Here is a 25425-nt window from a genome sequence, read left to right on the forward strand (position 1 = left end):
GTGCCACCTTGAGAAATAATATAAAAATTTATTTTAAAAGATTATTATATCAAAGTTCTTTGTATTTCTTAAATCTGTGGTTTTCCAACTTTGCAGATCACACAACCTCATCAGTTAAAAACATTTGTACACATACTCATTTATTTACAGAATATACATGTTATTATCAGTTAATATATTCAATATTAATAAAGATTAATTTTATTTTCAGATAATTTTATTTTCAGATAAACAGAAACCATTTTCTTCCCACACCCCAGTGGATCATTTAGATCCCTAGAATGCTATTTTACACTTAGTGGATGCTCAATAAAATGTGACTAAATGGAATTGATGGCTCGTAACCAATCACATACATAAGCAGGAGGAAAAAAAGGAGGATACAGATTTCATCACGGGCTGGGCAAGCACTGGCCAGAGACTCTAGACTCCAAATATACTGGACAACAACAAAAGCTTTTCTCTTTAATATACTTGGTAAATAGGATACCCAAGCTGAAGCATGTCTACTAGAGGCAGTAGGTTAAGCACATTATGACATGCAACCTGTTTTCTATCTAAAACAAATGTACCTTGAACTTCAAGCTCCCTGGACACAAGGGATCCTGCTGCTTTGACAATGCTATTAATCAGAACCTCGATACACCCTGAGTATCATGATGACCTTAAGGTACTGAAGTAAATCTAAATGCTATTTAAATCATCAAAAAGATAAAACTAGGTTTAATCTTAATTTAGTTATACCTATTTTAAAAAACTGGTAACCTAGGTATTACATATATGTAAATTTTCTATTAAAGAAAAGCTTCACTCCTTTACTATTAATGAATAGTAACATTTAAAATAAAAGTCTGGTTAATTTGAAGGTAAGTTTTCTTTAAATTTGGTTTGGTTTGGTTTTGGATTTCAAACATAATTTGTTCTAAGCTATTTTTACATCATTAGTAATACAGCATTTTGTTAGGTTCCTGATCCCTTTGCGCCCCCAGTGAAAAGCTAAAGGACTCTCTCCCCTAAAAAACACAATTATACACAAAATTTTAACATTTAATGATGTGAGCTAAATTCACAGACCTCCTAAGTAAGAAACCTCTGCTGTACAATAGACCTGAATATATAGTCCCCAATTTATTAAAAAAAAAAAAAAGCTGATTGAAACACAATTTATAAAAAGGCAGGTTCCTTAAAATAACAATAAACACTTATCATGTCCCAAGAACTATTCTAAATATTTTATATGTATCAACTAATTTCATCATCATGTCAATCCCTTACAGGTTAAGTACTTTTATCCCCAGTTTATGGAAGATGAAACTGAGGCACAGGGGTAAATAACTCTTTGAAGGTCATACAGCCGGAAAATGGCATAGCCTAGACTTAAGCCAGGAAGCCTGACTCCAGAGCCCAAGTTGTTAACCACTATACTATCACTGCCTGCAAAAGCAAGGTGCGGATAATTACATAGGTGTGGCAAATCTTAAAACACCTCAAGTCATAATCAGCACATGTAAGATTTGGAAAAGCTTAAGCTCCCTTAGAACCACAGTTGAACATAATGGGAAATACTAATAAAACAGACAGATACAGTTATCAGCTTCCTAAAACTGGTTCCCTGGTAACAGAGAACCTAACTGGGATCATTCTTCATCCTCATCAGAACTCCCACAAGTTTTTTTTTTTTTTTAACTGAAATACAGTTAGTTAAAAAATTTGTGGAAATTGACACAACATTGTAATTGCAAGGAATAAAAAAATATTACCTGTGTCTTCTATGTTTCTTTTTACTATGTGTTTTACTATATTTCTTTTGCAAAAGCTTAGGCAATAATTCTTAGAGAAAGTTAATTCACAATATTTGTATCAAGGGTATTATAAATCAACAGGCTGGTGAAATCAGCAGTTTTCCATAAGTTTAAAATTCAGTAATTCAGGATTTAGTTATGCACAAGGATTTCCAGATGCATCTGAATCATACTAAAAAATAAACTCTCCTGGATCCTAAAATTACACAAATCTATAAAGAATCTTCACAGATGCCCAGAGTGTTTAGTCTGTCTGTCAAAAAGGATGAAAGATAAATTTTAATGAAAGTTCTATTTTAGTCTGCTAAAAATAGACCACTGTACTCTCCAGCTCAGCTTCTTCTTGATATCAAACATGTACAGTACTCCTCCCCTCTGGTCGGTGGTTTCACTTTCCAAGGTTTTAGTCACCCACAGTCAACTGTGGTCCGAAAGCATTAAGTGGAAAATTCCAGAAATAATTCCTAAGTTTTAAACTGCAGGCTGTTCTGTGCAGCATGACAAAATGCCTGGCCATCCAGCTCTGTCCCACCTGTCATATGAACCATCCCTCTGTCCAACGTATCCCACCCAAAGACACTCAGCAGCTGTTCGGGTTAGCAGATCAACTATCAGAGCATCCGGGTGCCTATATTCCAGTAAGCCTTATTTTACTTCAGTGAGGCCCCAAAGCACAAGAGCAATGACGGTGGCAGTTCGAATATACCAAAGAGAAGCCATAACATGTTTCCTTTAAGTAAAAAGGTGAAAGTTCTCCACTTAGTAAGGACAGAAAAAAAAAACAAAACATGCTGAGGGTGCTAAGATCTACAGTAAAAACAAATATTCTATCTGCGACATTGCCAAGAAGGAAAAAGACATCTGTGCTAATTTTGCTGTCACACTTCAAATTGCCAAAACGAAGGCCACGTGCATAATAAGTGCTTAGGTAAATGGAAACGGCATTACATCTGTACAATAAGCTATTTTGAGAGACCATATCACATAATTTTTATTCAGTTTGTCTTTATAACTGTTTTATTTTATTATTTATTGTTGTCAGTCTCTTAAACTTTATCCCAGTCTGTCTGTATAGGAAAAAACATAGTCCCTGCAGGGTTTAGTCCTATGCAGGGTTTGAGGCATCCAAAGTGGGGTCTTGGACCGGGTCCCCAGTGGATAAGGGGGCACTAGTGTATATGGAGTCGCAGGGCTGAGGACAAGGAAGACTCACCTGGGTTGGTGATGTTCAGGAGTCTGCAGGGGTAAGGATCCTCCCTGTCTTCCACAGGCACTTGGCAGCCACGAGCACCCATTACAAACTTCACAAGCACACTGAGAGAAGTGTTGGCGTTAATAGCGGTTCCCCTTGCACACACACATTTCCTCAGGCCCATTTCATTTTACTTTCAGACACAAGTATTTATTAGGATGAAATCTAACTGCTTCTATTCTAGCAAAAAGGGGAACCAGCAAACCAAAAGTTGCTAACTACCAAATGACTTACGCGTAAGCCCTCTACTGCAGTACTATATTGAAGCGAGCATGAAGCTGTCTGGCCTGGCCACCAGCAAAGGCTCATGTCTTTTCAAGGCAAGCTACAGCAAAGTCAGCTTCTCCTGCCCATACCCACAAACACATCTGTATCTGCAATCTTCTTTACTGGCTTTCTTCTATTTCAGAAAATGTTCCTTTTGCTCAAGATTAGTCTTTCTTTGTTGTTTTGGGGGGGTAATTAGGTTTATTTATTTTTAGTGGAGGTACTGAGGATTGAACCCAGGACCTTGTGCATGCTAAGCACACACTCTACCACTGAGCTACACCCTCCCCCTCAAGATTAGTCTTTCTATCCAAGAGGAAGTCCTCTCCTCTCCTTGACCTTGCATCACTAGCTACCTGCGCCCATGGCTCCTTCCCTATACGTTATAAGTATGATGAAGCCTGGACATTAATTTCTGTTTACCTACCATCCCTCCTGGCCCCCATCCTTTCTTTTACAGTGAAGTCCTACAAAGGAATAACTAAAATTGCAGCTCTAGTTGCTCATTTCACAAAACAGATTTTGGCTTCAATACCCACCATTCCCACTGAGACGTCTACCACCAGTATAGCCAGTGATCTGCTGCTAAATCAGCAGACGCTCTCCAGCCCTCACCTATGCGGCTTCCTGTGGCTCTTGGAAGAGCTCTCTCCCTTCTCCACGCGGCAGCTCAGCAGGCTCCGCAACTCTCCTCGCCCAGCTGGTCCAGTACAAGTGGATATAACCCCGGGGCTTTGCCCTGGGACCTCTTCTCACTTTACTCACTCTTTTCACTTGCTCTCGCTGGACAATTTTTATTCCCAAGGCTTCAACTAGACTGAGAATGATTCCTGAATTGGCATCTCTAGTTTGGCCTCAACTTCTAAGTAAAAGACCCACCAATTCATGGTACATCTTCACCCAGATGGCCCAGACAGTGGCTCTGACTGGGTCACGGGGGCCAACTGCAAAGTTCTCAAGAAATCTGTGAGCTGGTTATGAAGCACAGCCTTTATTAAAAATTAACTTATATAAACTTACAGTTAAGTACATTAAAAACAGAGGAAATAATTGGATTCACGACTTCTTAGTTACCTCACTCCTGCCTGTGCTCCTGAGCTGGTTTGCACCGACAGCACCCACGTGGTGGAAACCCCACAACGCAATGCTCCCACCTGTCCTCCCCGGCCCTGTAGTCAGAGATATCACGTTAGTAGCTTGAAACTGGCTGTGGTGGGAACATGACAACATGGAAACTGGCAAACACTACAAATAAGGGTTTGGTTTATTGTTTTGCTGACTGTCTAGATTTAGTGACGGAGAAAATGTTAGTAATGCAGGTTAAACTTAAAAATGCGAAGCAAAACAAAACGACAACCTATGGAATGGGAGAACATTTTTGCAAATGAAACCAACAAAGGCTTGATCTCCAGAATATATAAGCAGCTCATATGACTTAATAAGAAAAAAACAAACAGCCCAATCCAAAAATGGGCAGAAGACCTAAATAAGCAATTCTCCAAGGAAGAAACACAAATGATCAATAGACACATGAAAAAATGCTCAATATCACTAATTATCAGAGAAATGCAAATCAAAACTACAATGAGGTATCACCTCACACCAGTCAGAATGGCCATCATTCAAAAGTCCACAAATAACAAATGCTGGAGAGGCTGTGGAGAAAAGGGAACCCTCCTACACTGCTGGTGGGAATGCAGTTTGGTGCAGCCACTGTGGAAAACAGTACGGAGATTCCTCAAAACACTAGGAATAGACTTACCGTATGACCCAGGAATCCCGGTGCTGGGCATATATCCAGAAGGAACCCTACTTCAAAAAGACACCTGCACCCCAATGTTCATAGCAGCACTATTTACAATAGCCAAGACATGGAAACAGCCTAAATGTCCATCAACAGATGACTGGATAAAGAAGATATGGTATGTTTATACAATGGAATACTATTCAGCCATAAAAACCGACAACACAATGCCATTTGCAGCAACATGGATGTTCCTGGAGAATGTCATTCTAAGTGAAGTCAGCCAGAAAGAGAAAGGAAAATACCATATGAGATTGCTCATATGTGGAATCTAAAAAAAAAAAACAAAAAAACAAAAAAACATAAATACAAAACAGAAACAGACTCACAGACATAGAATACAAACTAGTGGTTGCCAAGGGGGCAGGGGTGGGAAGGGACAGACTGGGATTTCAAAATGTAGAATAGATAATCAAGATTATACTGTATAGCACAGGGAAATATATACAAGATCTGGTGGTAGCTCACAGCAAAAGAACTGTGACAATATATGTATGTTCATGTATAACTGAAAAATTGTGCTCTACAATGGAATTTGACACAACATTGTAAAATGACTATAATTCAATAAAAAAAAGTTAAAAAAAAAAAAGAACAAATATGAACCGCTTAGAGGAGGTACCCAGAATACGCAGATTCATAGACAGAAAGTAGAACTGAAATTACCAGGGGTGACAGAAGGGGGCAGTGGGAGTTATTGTTTAATGGGCAAAGATTTTCAGTTTGGGATGATGAAAAATTTCTGGAAATGGATGGTGGTGATGACTGTACAATATTGCGAATGTACTTACTGTACACTGGAAAATGATTAAAATGGTAACTTTAAAAAAATGCGACCTGTTTGTGGCCATTCCATTGTGAAGAGTATGAAAAATTGAGGAAATACTCTTCCATGGTTCAAAACCTATTATCTGACTCAGCAAAGACGTCACTCACTTCCTCACTGAGGGTAAAGTCCTGTCACACAGCTAAGCTGTCACTTCAGTCTTACCCTTTACCTTACAGGGAACAGTCATGTCAGAGCTACAGGCATCAGCTGCAGCTGTGAGGAGGCTCCAGTGCAGTGGAAGCAGCCTAAGAATCGGTCGGCTACATGGGACTTCATAAGGGCGAGTATGACGTGTGATTATGGCTCCATCACGTGGTTCGCCGCCTTCACAGCGATAAGACACGCAGGAAACACGCAAGAACGGGTAAGCATGCCTTCTCTTTAGAGAGCCGGCTGCCAAACATCCCCAGTGCACTGCCACCGGCAGGCACCTCGGACTGCATACAGCTCCCTCCCCGTGAAGCCTGATTTTTGTCTTGACTGACGATTTCATTCTTTCTCATGTTTGAAGCTGGCAACCACCCTCGAGTCCGCCTCCTTTTACATTCAATTATGTTACTTCTTAAAAGGTCAAGGCTTTAGCCCAGCCCCTCAGCAGCCCCAATCTGCACATGCTCACCCCCTGCCCGGCCTGGGCACCGGCGCCGCTCCCGGGTATCAGCCCTCCCGCCTTCCCTCGGTGACAGCCTCCCTCTCTGCCCCTCTCCCCTTCCCTCAGGCTCTCCACCCTCGCCCTGAGGTCTGCACTCCAGCCACACAGGACTGTAAGGAGTCTCCCAAACACTCCAGGCTATTTCACACCTGTTTCTACCACAGGCACAGAGAACATCTTATTACACTGCTACACCCATTTCCTTCTTCTCAACTCCGACCCCCCATGCAGACTCAGCCTATCCCGTACCTGTGTATCCACTACACACAGCACACTACCTGTATACACAGCACTTAATAACTCCTTGTGAAATTACAGCTTCAGTACAAAGGCTTCTAATTAAATAATGTCTTTGAAATATATGTAGAATCTGGCTCCTTCAGTGAAATGCAAGATTTGAAAGTAAGCCAGAAGCACAGAAATGTAAACACTTTCTTTTTACTAATGACCAGTTAAGGCAGAACACCTTTTATAAACAACCAGCATTTAGAATAAAAGTATAAACAGCCTTGAATAAATCTGTTAATTAAATTATTGCAGATATTTACCAAATTTGTTTTTTTAGTTACCATAGTCTTACTAGATCCACAAAATTACTCTGCCCCAGGAAGAAGTTTTTAGCTAATATCTGTCTCTATACAAATATCCCACCATTTTTATAAAACAAATCACCAAGCTTACTAAATTTAAAGAAAATATACTATGATAATACATAAATTACTGGTGATTGCCTGAAATGTCCATATTACTCATTATATTTAGCTCCTAGTCATTCCCTTAATAGTTGTTCAGTACCTTACTCTGTGCCAAGTTGGGTTTTAGGTTCTGGAAATACACCAATGAAAAAAATTGAAGCCCCTAGGCTCACAACACATATTCCACTAGGGAAAGACAAACAATTTATAAACATACAACTAAATATAATAAACATGCTAGTCAGTGATAAGTACTTATAGAGAAAAATAAAGCCAAGTAAGGGAGGACAAGGTTGGAATGGTACTATTTAATATGGTGCTGCTTGCTAAGGTGGTATCCGAGCAGAGACCTGAGGAAAGTGAGGAAGTGAGCCACACAGACAAGCAATGGAAGAGTGGGACAGGCAGGAGGAACAGCAAGCGCAAAGGCCCTGAGGCAGGAGCACATTTAGTATACTGAGGCACCGCAGGGTGGCCAGTGCAAGGGATGTAGATATAGATGAGGTCAAAGACCACAGTGAAGACTTGGAATTTCACTCTGAGCAAGAAGAGAAGTCAGCAGAGGGATGTAAGCAGAAAACTGACACAATTAGACTCACTTTAAAAGGACCACTCTGGCTACTGTACAGAAAATAAAACATAAGGGATCAAGGGTGGAAGCAGGAAATTCAGACCGGGAGGCTTCTGCAATGATCTAGGTGAGAGGTAACGGTGACCCAGACCAGGACAGCGGTTCTGACAGTAGTGGTAACGGTGGTGAGAAGTTGGACTCTGGATATGATCTACAGGCAACAACAAGAAAATACGCCAATGGACTGGATGTGGCATGTGAGACAAAGAAGAATGAGGTAACAGTTTGTAAAATTTTAAAACCTTGTATTTTCCTGATGCCTCAACACCATGACCAGTGAGCATCCTCTCCAGATGACTGGGTGCACTGGGGACAAGGCTGGGCCCTGCCTCCTTGCCCCGCCCTGGGAGTGACCCAGTGACAGCCAAGCCCAACAAAGAAATGCCCTCACGTTTTCTGCTTGTACTTTTTTCACCCTGACCTCAAATAAAGGCACCTGCCCGCGGTCCTCACTCTCTCGGCGCCCCACCTGCCTGTTGAGCCTGCTCTCTGGACGCTCCTCCCATGTGGCGCTATGCTGCCCTCTCAGGACCCTCTCCCAGGGTAGTCTTCATTGCCCTGGTGGAATGATCCATGAAGACCCCACAAGGGGGACTTCCTCCACCATTCACAACAAAACACCGAGGTTTCTGGTCTGAGAACCTGGGAGACAGGGGTCATATTTTTTGCACCGGGAGAGACTGCAAGAAGTGCAGGTTTTCCAGGTGGTTCTGGCAGGAGTGATGATTCTCAGTCCTTTCATGTGCTGGGCAGTGGCTTCTGTTCTCACTGCGATCATGAACTAGAGAAACCCGTCTTGAAGAGGAATGGAAGCTGCTCTGAGTTAGGCAGGAAATCTATAAATGTTCACTACTGGTGACAAGAAAATTCACAACTGCAATTCCCTTGTAGTGGTACTCAGTCACAAATGTGCAGGTTTAATGCCACCCTCAGGGCCTTCTCTGCGTATCAGTGACTTCACACGAGCAGAGAGGTATCATCACATAACTAGAAGCCCAAACTTCCACACTTTTCCACCAGCCTTCACTACGTCATCTTCAGAGGCTGGTTTCCCTGAGAAGACTAAGGCCTTGGGCTTCTAACCAATCACGGAGTCACCTAACATCAATGTGTGACGTGCAACCAAGGCTCGGGCCTGGAAGGGCACTCAGGAAGAGCAGGGCAGACTACACAAACCACAGACCACACAACTACCCGGCACTACAGGACTGAAGGAAGTCAGGTGTATCTCTGTAAAGTTAGTCAAAAGCATGTATAGACACACACGTGTCTAACAGAGAACTACCCAGGACAGAACTTTTAAAGAACTGTTAGTCTAAATCAAAGGAAAAAAACCAAAAAGCCAAAAAACAAAAACAAACCAAACTAGGTATCTATAAAAACAAGATATGTTGGGGGAGGATATAGCTCAATTGGTAGAGTGTGTGCTTAGCATCCTGGGTTCAATCGCCAGTACCTCCACAAAAATAAGTAAATAAACCTAATTACCACGGCTCCCCTCCTGAAAATTATTTTTCAAATGAGGTATGTTAACCAATGAATATATTCTTCTCCAACTTTCGGCTTCAAACCTTGGTTAAATTGACTTTTTGGGCCCCTCTGTATGGAGGAAAAACAAAACAAAATAGCCACTTCTCCCAGGAAAGGAGGCCACGTATCTGAATTAACATCTTGGACTAAGCAAGAGGAGGTTTTTCGGGACACTAATTCAGCACATCAGGCAGGGTGTGAAATCAGGAAACCTACTGCTGGCTCAGTGCTGGATGCTGTAGTGAGTGCTTCAGCCACGTGCTTCTTATAATGTTGCGAAGTTCATGGTTATTGTGAGCAGACAGCACGCCAACCACCACATCATAGTGACTGGATTTCCATTGAGGAAGTAAGGTCAGTTGATCTAGAAATGAGCAACAATAAATCAGAAGAGTCATGTCTCAATGACTGTTAAGTTCAATATGTAACATAAAAATGTTTATTATAATATGAACCTATGTTCATGTCTGCAGAAAATGCAACCAAATACAAAAAATTTTTTTTCATTTTCTACATTTTGGTGTAGAGTCTTCTTGCTTCCACACCTAGCTATGCATCCATGCTCATGTAAGTATGTAAATTCTTCAAAGAAAATAAGGTGTGTCTGAGAAGGATCAGTTTGGAAAGTCAATGTGGCATAAACCATAAAACAGTAGGTAGTAAGAGTCAATTAGACTGTGGTCAGAATCCTGGCTCTTTATTTAACTTCTTGAGCCTCAGTTTCCTTAAGTAGAAATGGGTACAATAATACTTCTCATAATTGTAAGAACTAAATGAGATGATGTGTATAAAGGTACTGGTTTGGTACCAGGCAAATAGGAGGCATTCAACAACCACTAACTGCAACAATCAATGTGCTTTCAACAGTGAAGTCCCACATTAATATTAGTTATTAAGTTCAGGAAATGAAACTGAAGGACTACTGGAAAGAATCAGAATGCTATTTATGTCAATAAATTCTACAGCCAGTAAACATTTATCACTTAAATATTCTAAAGAATGAAGGAGGGGAAAAACATTTCTAGTTTAAAAAAAAAAATCAAGTGACAAGTCATTTTTTGCTGTCATTTTTATAACTCATTTTCTTTACTGTCATATTTAATGGGCGGGATTACATTTTTAAAATTTGCCCTTAGAAAAAGACAGAGGGAAAGATACTCTGTTCCTGTTTTTCATCACTAGTGTCAAAGCTAGAGAGCTACAAGCTTATAATATAGCTCTGATTACAGACCCCATTTCGTCTCTCCCTCCAGGGGTGGAAACTCCTCCAAAATGTTTCCAAAAATAACTTACTGAAGGCCAGAGGTCTTTACTATACTCAATGCGATGTTTTCATACACCACAGGATCTAGGTACTCAAGCAAAAGACATCAAAAGCAAGTTGATTATTTCTTCAAGGGAGAATAATTTCAATGCTTATGTAAAACTGTCAGTGATAACTCATTCCACTGCTCCCCAAGTTTTTGAGAGACATATTAGTAGGAAGCACGTTTCATTGACAGAAGCGAGGCAAATGCAGTACCCAGACACACCTGACATGGATTCTAAAGCTAACACGCTGCATTATATCAGTAAGAAGTTATTTAAATCCTTGTGCCTCAGTTTCCTAATCAGAGAAAACTGATACCAAGAAAAAGTCTTTATTTCATCTGTAAGAATAAGAAGTTCTCAAAGATTAGAAGAGCAAACATTGTATGTATCCTAAATGCCTCATTTATCTGACACTGCAAGAAAACAAGGTTGTTGCACAAAAGTAAAATTTCAAAATAACTGAAACATCCCTTTAAATGCCAAACATCACTACCTTATTTGTGATGGGTAATCAAGATAAGTCTTTTAGGGATGGGTTACATGAGACATATTTTAACCACCTCCTGATGACAAAATCATCTTAAACATGTCTCCAATCTCTCTCTCTCATCCTTAATTCCAGCCACAGCTTCTGCTCAGAGTGTCTCACCAGGACCAGGACCTACAAGGATACCCTAATGGTTTCTCCCAGACTTCTCCATATCACTGCCAAAGAAGATTCTTCTATAAATAAATAAATGAGTGGCTATGAAGATACCCATGTGGTATGTGAAAACCTCACGGGTTACAGCTGTAAAGTACTTTTTGATCTTATTCCTCTTCTCTGTCACTGCCAACCCTCTCTGCTTCTAATCCATGGCTAAGCTGCTTCTGTTGAACTGCTTTACTTTACATGTGTTTCTTTCTCTTGCAGAAGAGAGGTACACGGCAGATTTTGGCCTTTTAGAGAACTTCTACTTCCAGATATATGGAAAAAAGGGTTTCTAAAAGACTCAACCAAAAAACTGCTAGAACGAATAAACACTTTCGGTAAAGTTACAGGATACAAAATTCTATACAATAACAAATGATCAGGAAGAGAAATTAAGAAACAATTCCAATTTCAATTGCATCAAAAAGAATAAAATACCTTGGGATAAATTTAACCAAGGAGGTAAAAGGTCTGTACACTGAAAACTATAACACACCGATGAAAGAAAATGAAGAAGATGAAAGTAAATGGAAAGGTATTCTATGGTCATGGGTTAGAAGAATTAATATTGTTGAAATGTCCAAACTACCCAAAGCAACCTACAGATTCAGTGCAATTCTAATCAAAATTCCAACGGCATTTTTCACAGAAATAGAACAGACAATCCTAAGATTTGTATGGAACCACAAAAACCTCAAACAGCCAAAGCAAACTAGACAAAGCAGCACAAAGCTGGAGGCACCATGCTTCCTGGTTTCAAACTATAGTACGAAGCTGCAGTAGTACAGTTTTGACATTAAAACAGATACACAGATAAATGGAACAGGATAGAGAGCCAAGAAATAAACCCATGCATGTATGGTCAATTCACTTACAACAAACGAGCCAAGAACACTCAGTGGGGGAAAGGACAGTCTCAAGTGGTGTTGGGAAAACTGGGCAAGGAGATGCTAAACATGAAAGAAAGTGGACCACTAACTTACGCCACACCCAAAAATCAGCTCAAAATGGATTAAAACCTTGAATGTAAGACCTGACACCATAAAACTCCTATAGGAAAACACAGGCAGTAAGCTCCCTGACATCAGTCTTGGCGATGATTGTTTGGACTTGACACTAAAAGCAAAGGCAACAAAAGCAAGAAATAAACAAATGAGACGACATCAAACTAAAAAGCTTCTGCAGAGCAAAGAAAACCATCAACGAAATGAAAAGGCAGCCTACTGAATAGGAGAAAACATTTGGAAATCATGTATCTGATTAATACCTAAAACATATAAAGAACTCATATAACTCAAGAGCAAAAAACCAAAGAATTCGATTTAAAATTGGGCATAGGATCTGAATAGATATCTTTCCAAAGACATCCAGACGGCCATCAGGTAAGTGTGAAGGTGCTCAACACCACTAATCATCAGGAAATGCAAATCAAAACCACAGTGAGATTTCACCTCACATCTGTTAGAATGGCTATCGTCAAAAAGACCAGAAACAACAAGTGTTGGGCGAGGACTTGCAGAAAAGGGAACCCTTGTGCACTGCTGGTCTGAATGTAAACTGGTTCAGCCACCGTGGAAAACAGTATGGAGGTTCCTCAAAATACTAAAAGCAGAATTGATCCAGCAAGTCCACTTCTGGGTATTTTGCTGAAGGAAATGAAAACACTCACTAGCAAAGATACATGAGTGGGGATCCTATGTGTGATAACAAACACAGGCTTGTTCACTGCAGCATTATTTTCAAAAGCCAAGACACAGGAGCAGACCAGGTGTCTACTGACGGATGAATGAAGAAAGAAAGTTGTGTTTTCTATACACAATGGAATATCATTCTGCCATAAAAAAGAAGGAAATCCTGCCATCTGCAACAACATGGATGAACCTTGAGGGTATTATGCTAAATGAAATTAAGTCAGATGAAAACAAATACCATATGATCTCATTCATATGCAGAAACTAAAACAAAACATCATATTCACAAATACAGGGAACAGACTGGTGTTTGCCAGAGGTGAGAGGTAGAGAGTGGGCCTGACAGATGAAAGGGGTCAAAAGGTACAAACTTCCAGTTATAAAACAAGTAAGTACAACACAGTGACTAGAGTCAAGAATACTGTATTGTATATTTAAATGTTGCTAACGAGAGCAGATCTTAAAAGTTCTCATCACAGGAAAAAAAGTCTGTAACTATATGCAGGGATGGATGTTAACTATACGTACAGTGGTGGCTGTTCTAGAATACGTATGTATTTTGAATCATCATGCTGTACACCTGAAACTAATGTAATTTGTCAATTATATCTCAAAAAAAACCTGGTTTCTTCTACCATGTACCATCAATGTAAATCAGTCCAACACCTGGGAGTACTGTGTTACACAGTATGAAGCCCAAAGTGAATTTTCAGTAACTGCCTGTGTAAGAATGCTGCCCAGCTTCCCAGTCCCCTCACCAGGACTGGGCTGTACACTTCCGTCACCCTCTACTCAATGTCGCAAGTATAGGGCACCTAGTTTGATTCTGGTGTTTGGAAACAGAAAAACAAAAAACAAAAACAAAAAAAACTAAGAAATAAACACGAGGCAAAAAGAAACAAAGATAATTTACAGAATAAGAAACACAAATAGCCAACAAACCTATGGAAAAAGTTTTAATTTCACTAGGAATCAAGTTTGAATTAGAGCAATGAGATACCACTTTTCTCCTAGATTCAAATGGACAAATTATCTTCTTAAACTTTAATACCCAAATGACTGGAATTTTGATAGTTATTTCAAGGAAATGGCTACTTTCCTCTGCTGCTGGTAGCAAAGTAATTTGGTACAGTATTCTGCAGGAAAATTTGCCAACTTATATCAAATAGCTCAGAACTGGGGCAACGGCATAGCTCAGTGGAAGAGCGGGTGCTCAGCAAACGTGAGGTCCTGGGTTCAATCCTCAGTACCATCAGTAAATAAACAAACAAATCTAATTACCCCCCCTCAAATTTAAAAAAAAAACACAGAAACAAAAAAACCCAAATACCTCAGAACAGCATAACTTTTGTCCAGCAATTCCACAGCTAAAGAGCACATTGTAAAGAAATAATCAGTGATACACTGGAAGATCTCTATCCATCAGTGTCATTTATTAATAGTGAAAAACTGAAAACTACATTCATGCACAAAAAAGGCATTAGTTAAATAAATTATGGTGTATCTGTATGCTAGAATACTATGCAGCCATTAAAATTGTTTTAAACATACCAAATGCAGTTGTACATCATATTAAGATAAGCATGCTATAAGAACTAGGCACATGGTTCCATTTATATAAAATACAAAAGAAGGCAAATCTCTGCCATCACAGACCAGGTAGCGGTTCCCACTGCCAGCAGTGACAGATGGGACCATAAAGGCAGCTTCTAGCAGGGAGGATATAGCTCAAGTGGTAGAGCGTGTGCTTAGCATGCACAAGATCCTGGGTTCAATCCCCAGTACCTCCATCAAGTAAACCCAATTACCTCCCCCTCCAACAAGAAAAAAGAAAATGTAGACATTATTACCAAGTCTGCAGAAATAAATTATTAGAAGACAGTACTATGAACAATTGTCTGCCAACAAATTGGATAACCTAGATAAGATGCACAAATTCTTAGAAAAATTTAAAAAACTACCAAGACTGAATCACAAAGAAATAGAAAATCTGAATAGACCTATAACTGTCAGAAGATTGAATCTGTAATCAAAAATCCACCCACTCTCCCCCCAAAAAACCAAAAAGAAACAAAAAGAAAAAAAAGGAAGCTTCTGACATGTTGGTAGTTTTCTTGTTTTTCACTTGGGTGCTGATTAGTTGGGTGTATTCAATCTGTGAAACCGCATCAAGCTCACGTCTACATGGACTTTTTCTGAATGTACATTATAAGTCCAAAAACAACTCTTTTTAAATACTAAATAATTCCCCCAAACATGTTTTATATTTATGTGCATTCAAAAACTGCTCAGTACAGATCATTTTTCTTTTTAAAAAGTAATTTCAAATTTTTCTATAAAGCACTTGTTTTACTTTAATAAAAAAATTCCATCATAAGATCATGAAACGTGACAAGATTCATACTTTGCCAATTTTATTCTTTTAATTCATTCTTTCAAATTACTGAGCACCTCCTATGATCACTGTTCTAGATGGCAAATACATAGCAATAAACAAATCTTCATAATGTTAAGAATAATTAAAACCCCACCCAGGCTTCCTGAAGGCAACGACCATTTCTCTTCTTTAATATGTAATATATCCTGAGAGTCTGGCAACCGCGAGACTCTGCACTGGAAGTGGACATCCAAAAGTTTATTAAAGGCCAGTGGAGGCTGACTTCAAAACCGATGGTTCACAATCAGCCCAAAATATCCAGGTGGCAAACACTGTGCTAGCAAGCATCTGCATGGCGTTAACTTCACATGTAGTGAGGAGATGGCGGGGGAGGGAGAAATTAGGAGTTTGGGATTAACAGGTACACTAAATATACTATATATAAAATTACATATATGCTATATATTTACTATATGTAAAAAAATATATATATATATATACTATAAATTTACTATACCTAAAATAGGTAAACAACAAGGACCTACTGTACAGCACAGGGAACTATATTCAGTTTCTTGTAATAACATGATAGAAAAGAATTTGAAAAGAAAAAAATATGTGTATGTGTATGTATAACTGAATCACTATGCTGTGCATCTGAAACTAACATTGTAAATCAACTACATTTCAATAAAAAAACCCAACAAAATAAGCGCAAAGATTCTTAATCAGACCAAAAGTTCCACTCTTGTGTACATGCTCTCAGATGGCATCAATCACAGATGGGCAGAAATCTTGAAAATGAAGAAAATATGCAAGTTCCTCACAGATCTACGGAGAAGGACAATTACACACACTGCCAGTGTGCTCTTGCCAATTTCAGGTCCCACCCAAAACACTTCCCTAGCATCCGCCACTGTCACATTATCGCTCCTCCCTAAAATTCACAGGGTGTTCACTATGAATCCTGCGCTGTCCTGGGTGTTAACCGAATCTTCACAATAACCCTATCAGGTCATCATTTTATAAATAAGAAAACCAAAACAGAGAGACAAGATTAGCATGTAAGGATCATTTTGGACAAACCAGCCCCAGACCAAACTGCAAAGCCAGCTCAATTTGTCTTTGACCTTTGACTTCAACAAACTGTGAGCTCCTTGAGAGCAAGAACTAGATACCTAGCACCATACCTGGAGCTCTAAGCATTTGTTGAGCAGATAGGCTTCTTTCGTTTCTCTTTGGTTCCCTTCTTTCCAAATATCCTAGAAACAGAAGGCTTCTTGTGTCACACCGTTTTTCTAAATTAACTGTTAAATAATTCCTGTGAAGTCATTACCTAAAACTAATGTGTTCTAACCAAGATCTCCTGTATCTCTACTCTCTGGCCCAATGCTTGTCTCCGTCTCCGCTTTCCTCACCCCAGGGGCACTGCATTTCCCGGCAGGAGCCCCGTTTCCTCCTCACCAGTGGTTCTCCCGTCTGTGCTTCACCTGCTTAAGGTGAGCCACCACATCAGACAAGCACGGGGGGTGGGGGGTGAAGGTGACCGGGATTCCTGCCCAATCCTCCCTTCTACACAGTGGCCTCCTCCAATTGCCCTATTTAAAACAAGAGCACATCCTTCTCTATCCTCTTCCACTGCTTTACTTTTGTCACCACACTTGTCTTTCTCCCCTATGACATTTAATCATTGTTTTCTTATGTTGTCTCCCCTTCTAAATCGTAAACTGCACAAGGGCAGGGACTTTATCTTGGTTGAGCTGTAATTCCACACCTACAACAGGAGTTGGCACAGAGGAGGCGCCCAAATATTTGTCGAATCAACTGCAAGTCAGAGGGCCTTTTTCAATATTCAGGGAAGGTAAATCTCCCTTTCAGAAAAGACTGCCATGACTTAATGAGACTGAAAACAAAAGAAGGCAGAAGAGTAAAGAGAACAAAACCAAATCTTAAAATGTTAATTCAAAGGAAGAATACTTAACAAAATCTTGGGTTTTCTCTCTTGCTTCAGGCTTAAGAGATAAGCAGAGTGTAAAAATGCTCAGATGTTTTAGTTTGAAGTGGTGACAACACAATGAGAAAAGCTGCTGTGGGAAATTTTAACAATCAAGATGCCTCTGGGGGGAGGGGATAGCTCAGTGGTAGAGCGTATACTTAGCATGCAGGAGGTCCTGGGTTCAAGCCCCAGTACCACCATTAAAATAAACAAATAAACCTAATTACCTCCCCTTCAAAAAAAAAAATTAAAAGAAAAAAAAAGATGTTTCTACTGCTTTTAGTTTTCAAAGTATCAAGTGAAAAAGGAAAGGAGTCTGCAAGGTTTCACTTAGAATGAAAATACTTTGTTACTTGACTAGATGCACGATATCCAACTAAGGTCAAAGTTAATTTATGTTACCAGTACTGATCTCCGCACCGATAGCCCTGTCCCTTTCCAAGGTCTACTTCCTAATTTCCTTAATCTAGCCTGGTCTCATTGGATGGCAGATAGTGTCTAGATGATGACCTAAGAGACAGGGAAAAACTTATTGCAAGAAACTAAGAAATTTCCAGGCTAACCTACTGAGTTTTAAGCTTGATTATAGGGTTTTTGCTTCTTTATGGACCCTAAAAGGTACACAGGTCATAAATATCCCAAGAAAGCTCTACAAGTAGCTTCCAGTAGAGCTCATTCATTATCCAAAAATCCCCCCAAACCAAAAAAAAAAACAAAAACCTAAAAACCAAAACAAAACAAACTTGTAAAGTACAAACAGACATTACAAAACATTTTTTACATATGGCACTCTTTCCTCAGCTCACCTTACAAAACCCTAAAGAAACAAAACATAAAAGCCTAATCTGTTAACAGGTTAAATGCCCTGTAACATTGCGTTTTCAATTAAATCACTTATATGGTATCTTAATTCGACTCAGGTGACACAAGTAACTTTTTCAAAGAGCTTGTGGTTTGTCTAATAGAAAAGGATTTTCAGCGATTGCTACTGAAATAAAGAACTCCAATTACAACAATGAGTTTCAATACTTTCTACTTATAAGTTAAGGCATAGAGCCATCTCAGAATTGCAAAATTTCAATTCTAACTCTCAGAAATATTAGATAACAGAACAACTGTTTGGGGGAGTAGTGGCAAGAAAAAAAAATCCCCAATGTAGTTAAAAAAAACAAAACAACTATTACCTCATCTTTAAAACTGCCTTCTAAGCTGCTTTCTGTGTCTTAGGGCAAGCCCTTAAAAAAGAAAAGGAAAAAAAGGAGGTGGGAACCTTAAGAAGTGTTCAGAGCGGTGAAGTTCATTAACAAAAACAACAACAAAAAAAGTCCACTGGGCGGTGGGCAAAGCATTTCTTAAGTTAGGAAGCGAACATGCACAAAGCCTTTCCCATGAGAGGGTAACTTTTAGAGCAGAGGGACAGGATCGTTAAAAAAAAACTTGATAATCTCGTGCACATTTCATCAGGAGGCTTTGCAAACCAAATTCCCAGGAACAACTCCACTCACGCCCTATTTCATACCTAGATTTGCTGAACCGACTCCCATCGCAGAGTTTGCAAAGGATACCGAATACTGTGTACCCTTCCAGCAAAGTTACTCCTTAAAAGCAAAACCCGGCCACCTCTGAAGACACGCACCAACGTTAGACGCGGCGCTCAGACTTCCGAGCCCTGAGCGAACCGAACCGACAGCTCGCGGAGGGAGCAGGCAACCCGGCGGCCCGCCGCCCGGCGCGCGCGGCTGCAGCTCATAGGGCTGGAGGGCAGCCGGGGCTCCGGCCACTCCGGCCAGGCCTGGGGACGGCCGGAGGAAGGGCCCACAGGAAGGGCGGGGAGGTGAGGATCGGCCCCAAGTTCGCCTGACTTTCACGTCCCGGGGATGAAAAGGGCCGTTTGTTTCGCCGGGCCCGCCCGCCCGCCGCCCGGGACTCCCCGCCCGCGCGGCCCCCGGGCCTCACCTGCCGGGCCGGCCCCCGAGGCGCGGGCGGGCGGCGGGGAGCGCAGCCGCAGCCAGAGGTGCAGCGCGGCCCCGAGCACACGCGGGCACATCAGCACAAGCCAGTTTCGCATTGGCCGACCCCGCCGTCTCCACCTCACGCCCCCGCCGCGCGCCGGGCTCTCCCACGTCCCGGCAAAGACAAAGGGAGACGCCGGAAACAGGTCGAGGGGCGGCGGCTGACTCCCCCGCAACCGCTCCGGGAACGCCCTTCTCGGGCCCGCCGCCGGCCAGGCGCCTCTCCACTCGCGGCTCTGCTCCTCAGGTTCCCCAGACCGCGGGCGGCGGCCGGAGCCCCGCCCCCTCGGCTGAGCCTCCCCCTCAGGCCCGCCTACCTTTTCTCTCATTGGCCCCACCCCCTTCTCTCGCGTCCCCTCCCGCTCCCGCGGGCCAGCCGGGAGCTGAAGTCCCGCTCTGGGCTCAAGCGGGGAGCGCCGCCGCGACCCGGACGCTAGGAAACACTCTTCCCATAACGCTGCGCACTCTTCCGTCACGCTCAGCGGTTGCGCTTGCGAAGCGCGAGGCCCCACACCGAGCACGCGCATTCCTTCTCGGCGCCTACTGCCCCCTGCTGGCGGAGGTAAGGTAGCGCCGGACGCCGTCGAGCTCAGGGGCACCCCCAACCCCGGGACCGGAACACAGCGGACGTGAAGGGTGCCGGTTGCCTAAGATTTAAAGGAGATCTGAGGGAAAACGCTCGTTTTCACCCACGCCGAGCTTCCTTCTGCCGAATGCCAGTCTCGTGTGGGGGATGGGAGCTTGCTGACGTCTCCTTGGCCCGAAGTGCAGGGCGAGGCAGCCCAGTTACCTGTGTCTTCAGGAAGGACTCATCAAGTATCAATTCTGGTGTAGGTGGATCCGGCTCTCTGCCCAGTTCCGTCCGCTAGGAACTCGGGAGGAGTAAGGCCGCGCCCAGGGGATCAGGCTGTGGAGACGGGCAGCTACGGTCCAATGGAGGGTAAAGCCCCACGTGCCCTGGTTTCGAAGGGGCTGGGGAGGCTGCAAGCAGCACAGGTGCGCGTATCTGCAGTGGGAACCGGGCGGGAGAGATGTCTTAGGAACGTTAGTACCAGCTTAATTCCAGCAAAACGATCCTCTATTAAAATGACTGGCTTTTTATTGGATTGTTTTGTCGTAGGGTCTGTACTAGATTGGATTTTAAAATTTCTTTTGAATAAAAGCGATGAGCCTAAGAATATAAATTCCTTACGTTTGTACTACTTAAGGAAAAACTGAAAAATAATTAATACGAGGGCAGAAGTCATTTGTCCCTTCAAAGAGATTTGCATATTCGTTAGTTATCGATTGCTAGCTAACAAATTACTCCAAAACTCTTTTTTTAAAAAAACAATAATCACTTACTATGTCTCACGGTTTCTGTGAGTCTGGAATGTGGGAGCCGAGTTCTGGCTCAGGGTCTCCCACAAAGTTGCAGGCTGGGCCGTTTCCTAGGCGGCTCACTTCCAGAGCTGCCGAGCTGGTGTTCTCTTTGGCCTAACTGGGCCTCTCCAACAAGCTGCCTTAGAGTCCCCTCCCCTGGCGACCTGCTTCCCCAAGAGCTGGAGACCCAAGAGACCACTGCAGGTGGTCGCTGCCCCTTATGATGAATCCCTGGAAGACACACACTGTCACTTCTGCAGATTCTATTGGTCACACAGGCCGGCTCAGATTCACTGTGGGAGGGACCCCACAGGGTGTGAATACCAGGAGGCAGAGATGATTGGGGGACATCTTAGGGGCTGGTTACCCCAGGCTATAATGCAAATTTGAGAAACACTACTGTTTCTAAACAGCAGGGGAGTCTTTAGGACCCCTACATGCTCACCATGACCCCTGAAAACCCTGAAGACAAGAAAGAGCAATTTGTCATTCTTGCGGGAAAGGTGGAATTAGTAGCCTGAGATCCTTGTGACTTAGGAGCAAATGTCACCAAGACCTGAGTGCCCTTTTCCCAGGGGCAGCTGTGTACACATTGCAATAAGGAAGGAGAATATATAGTGGCTACAAAATGTCTTGTTAGACATTCTTCTTTGTTTAGAAAGTCTGCTGAACTGCTTTCTCCATTTCAATTAAAGAGATTGTCAAGAAAGTAGTAATTGGTTGTCTCTAAGGGTGTCCTGTTTTTTATTGTCGAGAAAGGCATTCACATGCCTCTCTTGATGTCTAAAAATTTTCATCTTGTGATTGAAGAATTATAACTTAATCCCCAAAGAGGAATAACCCCTGATTTAGGCAGATCTATTAATTTATCAAATACTTATTGCACACCTCTTATGTGCCAGGCATTTTTGTAGGTACTTGGGATACACTGATGAACAAAACAAAGATGCGTGTCCTGTGGTGATGCAGGCAGGGGCAGACTATAAACTGTAGATATAATAAAGAAATACATTTTACCAGCAAGTAGAAGATAAGTGCTACAGAAAGGGGGGAGGGTACAGCTCAGTGGTAAAGCACATGCTTAGCCGCCATGAGGTCCTGGGTTCAATCCCCAGTGCCTCCATTAAAATAAATAAAGAACTTAATTACCTCCCCCCAACCAAAATAAAGTGCTACAGAAAATAAGAAAAGTAGAGCGAGGTATGGGAATTGGGAACGTGGGACTGAAATGGGACAGACTGCATTATTAAATAGCAGAATTAAACAACTGTTCAGAATTACAGTGAGCACTAAAGGGAGGGATACACAAAGCCATCCTAACACATTAACTGATCAAGATGTGCCTTCCAGTTACCAAGATGCTTTCAGCTACAGAGGAAAGCTCATTGCTGTCTGCCAGGCCTAGGACAGAGAGTCGTGAGTAACCCTTTAGCATCATCAGATCTCACCACTGTGGCGGGAGCTGCCCATACCACCTACTGATAGATCCAGTCAGCCCTCCGCCTACTTGTTACCTGTTATCTCCTGATAAACTTCAGATTCACGTGGGTAAAGATCACAAGACAGACAAGGTCGATAGTGGAAAGGATAAAATGTTTAAACCCGGAGATACTGTAAAAGGTCTGTGGAGTCAAAGTGCTCACAGACTAAGATGTGAACAAGTTAACAGAGAATTAGATTCAGGGAGAAGCAAACCAGGACAGTTGGCCACCCTGACTGCAAGTCAGTGTGATGGCATCACCAAGAGTGACTGCAGGGAAAAGGAGGAGGTATCTGACCCACCCCAAGGCACCCCCGAGGAGGCTATCTCTTGAAAACACAGCGCTGGGACTTGAAATCAAAGAGGCCAAAGAGTTAGCAAGTCCAGAGAGTGAGAAGGGCATTCAAGAGCATCCTAGGCAAAAATAAATAATGAAAACAAACCCGAGACAGTGATGACATGGCCATCAGGGAAAGGCAAGCATTGTGGTATGACCTTAGCAAGGTGAGACCGGGCGCTGGTGAGAAGGCGAACAGGGGGCTAGGGCCAGATACTGGTCACATGCTTCTCTAAGGAATTTGGATTTTATCGGGAAGGCTCTGGGGAAGAATTTTTTTTTCCAACTACAAAAGGAATACATAATTATAAAAAGGAACTTAGAAAATAGTTTATAAAGAGGAAATGACATCACACCAAATACAAATCATATATTGCTTTTTTTCCATTTAAAAACCTTTGCAATCATCCTGAAAATACAACTTTATATCCATCTCTTTTCACCTAACATCTAAGCAGTTTCACATTTAATTAGTAGTAGAAAATATAACTTAATTGTGTAATCACTTGTCCACACTATAATTTCTGACCTGGTCCCCTAATGGACATATGGGTTATTTCCATTTTTCTATAATAAATAACAATGGCACTTCTGTGTATAATATTTTACCCATATTTCAGATGATTTCCTTTTTATATATTATTTTAAGACTCTTTGTTCATATTGACATGGTATCAATGTATGTGCCTGCCTTTAACAAGTATATTTCTATCTCATCCTACTTACCCTAGCATTAAAAAAAATTCTTTTCTAATTCAAAGGGCAAACATTTTTTCATTAATGAGATGAAATATTTTTATGTTTATTAGGTGAATCTATTTCTTATATGGTAAATTATCTGTGTATTTTGCCTTTTACTTATTTCTAAGAGTTCTTTATATATTAAGGATATTAATCCTTTATATTTGTGTTTGTTGAAAGTAGTTCTCTCAGTTTCTTTGTCTTTTAATTTTTTTGCAGCTTTAACAACTTTGTAATGTTTGCAAATATTCCTATTTAATAAAGAGCAATATAGGTACATATAAATGAATCACTACGTTGTACACTAGAAATTAACATAACATTGTAAATGGACTTTGATAAAAAAACAAAGAAAAACACTTTAAATTTTGATGAGTTCAAATCATCAATATTCTCTTTCTTCTGAAATTTTAGGCCATTTCTGATCATGAGATCTGATCAACATAGGCATATCTCAGAGATGTGGGGTCTGTTCCAAGCTACTGCAATAAAGTGAATATTGCAGTGAAGTGACTCATGAGTTCTTTAGTTTTCCAGTGCACATAAAGTTATGTTTACACTATATTGTAGTCTATTAAGTGTGCAGTAGCATTATCTCTAAAAAGAAAAAAAAGTGCGTATCTTAATTAAAAAATACTCTGTTGCTAAAAAATGCTAACCATCATCTGACAACTCAGGGTTTGAATAATACCCAGCAGTGGAATTGCTGGATCATATGCTAGTTCTATCTTTAATTTTTGGAGAAACCTCCATTCTGTTCTTCATAGTGGCTGCACCAATTTACATTCCCACCAAGAGAACACAAGGGTTCCCTTTTCTCCACTCCTCGCCGACGCTTGTTACTTCTGGTCTTTTTGATGCCAGCCATTCTAACAGGCATGAGGTGACATCTCATGGTGGTCTTCATTTGCATTTCCCTGATGGTGAGTGACCTTGATCATCTTTCCATGTACCTGCTGACCATCTGTATGTCTTTTCTGGAAAAATGTCTATTCAGATCCTCTGCCCATTTTTTAACAGGGTCCAATCCTCATTTGCCAACCAATGAAGTAAAAACTACCCGTGAAAATCTCTTAAGTAGCCAAAAATTATATTATGTGTATTATACAGTTTTTTGCACACACAAAACCAATTGTGCATAATATGGTTTTTGCACATAATATGCACATAATATGGTGTGTGCAAAAATCTGTGGATTTTTTCCTTCTAATTCTTTATCATGGCCATCAGGGAAAGGCAAGCATTGTGGTATGACCTTAGCAAGGTGAGACCGGGCGCTGGTGAGAAGGCGAACAGGGGGCTAGGGCCAGTGTTTCTCTACAGTTCTTCAGTTGCTCACGTTCTTACCCAAGGAAACCATCTTGCTTAGACACCTAAACAATAAAGTTCACTTTTTTGGGAAGCCTTTAAAGCCAATCAAGCTTTCTTTTCAAGGGTTTCAGGACTACTGGCATCCTTTCCCTAGGGCACATTGCTGCCCGAGTAACGTGTACTATTTAAGTGATTTCTTCTCTTTTTCAGCCAACAGTTGAATTCTTTTAAATTGAGAATGAACTTAAATGACGTGGCTCAGATCATCTTTGCAGAAGACAACCTTTTTACACCACCAGATGGGAATGCTTAACATCTCAGTCTGAAGCATCTTGACTCTTGTTTTTTGATTATCCTGCTTGTTCAGGGCTCCTCCAGAAAGAGTAGGAAAACAGATACTGCCAGAGTGTCTTACAAAAATGTGTGCAAGAGGGAGGGAGGAGGCTGGTGTAACGGGAGCTGAATGAATGAGAAGGGGAATAACAGGGACGATGAGGTTAGGGATGCAGCCTCTAGCAAGAATGTGGTACAAAGCAGAAGGATGTTAGCTTTTATAAACACTGATATGGAGAGTAGTTGCTTGATGCTTTTGAGCAGAGGAGTGATGTGATCTGGCATGCTTTAGTAGGACCATTCACATTGCTATGTTGAGAA

General features: G+C 41.3%; 1 pseudogene; it reads right to left on the bottom strand.

Annotated features, from left to right (window-relative positions):
* Window positions 1-19842, bottom strand: part of LOC105069318 (UDP-GalNAc:beta-1,3-N-acetylgalactosaminyltransferase 2-like) — a 47994-nt pseudogene extending 28152 nt beyond the window's left edge.
* Between the last annotated feature and the right edge of the window lie 5583 nt (window positions 19843-25425).

The sequence above is a fragment of the Camelus bactrianus genome, chromosome 29 (assembly GCF_048773025.1).
Source record: "Camelus bactrianus isolate YW-2024 breed Bactrian camel chromosome 29, ASM4877302v1, whole genome shotgun sequence".
Lineage (NCBI taxonomy): Eukaryota > Metazoa > Chordata > Mammalia > Artiodactyla > Camelidae > Camelus > Camelus bactrianus.